The sequence below is a fragment of the Pteropus vampyrus genome, unplaced genomic scaffold, assembly GCF_000151845.1.
Source record: "Pteropus vampyrus isolate Shadow unplaced genomic scaffold, Pvam_2.0 Scaffold20, whole genome shotgun sequence".
Lineage (NCBI taxonomy): Eukaryota > Metazoa > Chordata > Mammalia > Chiroptera > Pteropodidae > Pteropus > Pteropus vampyrus.
The window spans coordinates 1,651,652-1,654,223 of NW_011888801.1; positions in this window are offsets into that span (position 1 = coordinate 1,651,652).

The following is a 2,572-nucleotide window of genomic DNA, read 5'->3' on the forward strand; positions in this document are numbered from 1 at the left end:
ATAATCAAAATTAGGAAATTAACATTGATGCAGTAATATTATCTAATCTATGGACCCAATTTAAAGCTCATCTATTATCTCAATATTGTCTCTTACTGGTCCTGGATTTGATCTAGGATTATGTGTTATGTTTAGTTGTCATGTCTCTTTAGTCTCCTTCAATCTGGAACTGTTTCTCAGTTTCTCAGTTATCTTTCATGACCTTGATGGTTTTGAAAAGCCCAAGCCAGTTGTTTTGAGAATGTTCCTCAATTATGAGGTTTTGTTAGATATATCTTTATAATTTATACATTTTGGCAGGAATATCACAGTAGTGATGCTGTACTAGTTTCCAGGCATTATATGAGGCATATTATGTCAATTTGTTTCATTAAGGTTGATGTTAACTTTTATCACTTAGCTAAGATGTCTGCCAGGTTCTCCATTGTAAAATAATTAATAATTGTTTTGTGGAAAGAATCTTTGAGATCATGTGAATATCTTGTTTCTTGTCAAATTTTCACTAGTTTTAACATACATTAATGATTCTAATTTGAATAAATTATTACTCTGATGATTACCAAATAGGGTTTTCTAATCCTATCATTCCTTCTAGATTTATTAGGTAGAATAAAGTTTTCCTTTCTCCCTAATTAATTAATTAATATCAATATGGACTCAAGGTTTCTCTATTACTCACGGGATTACAATCTGTTATTATTAGTATTTATTTGGATGTTCAAACTGTCCTAAACTTGGCCAGAGGGTGCCCCTTCGAGCAGATTACTGTGTCCCCATCATTCTTTGAGATCTTTTTTACTTTCTGGTGTCATGAAATGTTACAAACACATCTTGTATTTTCTCTTCTCTAGCTCTGGAGTCAGCCATTTCTTCAAGGAGCCCTGGTTCTTTTTCTTTTTTTTTTAATTATTATTATGAAAAAAAATTTTTAGTCTTTTTTTTTTAGTGGATAATGATATCTACAAATAAGGATCTAAATTTACTCATTGCTATAGGAAGACATAATCGCTTCTAGACCCTCTCAGTAAACAGAGCTAGAAAACACACACACACACACACACACACACACACACACACACACACACACTATATTTGTCTGTCTATCTAAACAGACCATGATACTGATTTCGCTAATTCCTATGTGACACTCAGGGTATATTCTAGACTTTCCAGTTTCCATAGTTGTTAACTTCTTTCTCTGACAGTGAGAAATCTGTATTTATTTATTTGTTTAACCCCGGAAATGCCTACTTCTACCCCTTACTGTGTACCAGTGGAAATCTTGGCCCCAGTGAAAGGGAAGATGAGAAAAGGCTTTTTTTTTTTTTTTTGGTATGTCAAAACTTAAGCAATATACAGCAAACATTTATGTATATTCAACTATTTTGACCAAGCAGTTCACAGACCATTCATTTTCCTAAGTAACAAAAAGGATAAGCAAGTTTGTTTAAAGCTCCATATATTATCATTAACAAAGATTTTAGCAAACTAGTTTTTCAGTGGCATCTCTGAGAGCAGTGGAAAGATGAGATCATGAACTAGAAGAAGCTGGGTTTAATTTCTGTCTCTAAGACTTAATAGAACAACCTTGGGTTAATTTCCTAATTTCTCTGAAATGCAGTTTCCTCTTCTGTAAAATAGAGATAAATGAAAGACATTATTGTTTTTAGGATTAAATGAAACAATGTATGTGCAATGGATTGTCTTGATACAGACTGGATTTTGAGATCTTTAGAGCTGAATAAAATCTGTTACTGAAAAGTTACGACCAGTTTTTTTCCTGCTAAGAATTGCAAATTTTGATGCACATAAAGTCCTTTGCTCTTTGTTCTGGAAAAACCAACACTTTGCTTTTAAATTATGCGAATATAAACAAAGTATCTACCCATTGTTCTTGGGAGAAAAACTGAATTCAGTAAACGAATTCAAATATACTGGTTTTGGATCAAAAATTATATGTTTCATCATGTAAATTGGGTGTATCTTTTATTGACTTTGAAGGGAAACCTGTTCTTTCCTCTGTGAAGTTAGGCTGCCCCATGCCTATAAAATATTGCTCATTTTTGGAGACTTGTGTAATTTTTTTTAGGTTTTTTTTTTTTTTTTTTGAGGGAACCCTGAGAACTATAGGAAGGACCACAGGCATGAACTTCACCTAATGTCGGAGGAGATACAATGCACAATGACAGCTCTGGGCTATTGCTGCTCTTCACATGGTAGTTTTTAGACTGTATCGATTCTAGAAGTGTAAGTCCGGGTCCTCTGAAAAGAATCAAGATGATATTAAATGTGCAAGAAATTTGTTGATGATAGCCAGTCTGACAGGCTTGAGGTGATATCTCATGTGGTTTTAATTTGCATTTCTCTGATCATTAGTGACCTTGAGCATTTTTTCATATGTCTATTGGCCATCTGTATGTCCTCTTTGGAGGAATATCTATTCAAGTCTTCTGCCCATTTTTTTAATTGTTCATTTCGTTGTTGTTGTTGTTGAGTTGTACAAGTTCTTTATAAATTTTGGATAGTAACCCCTTGTCAGATGTATTATAGGCAAATGTCTTCTCCCATTTAG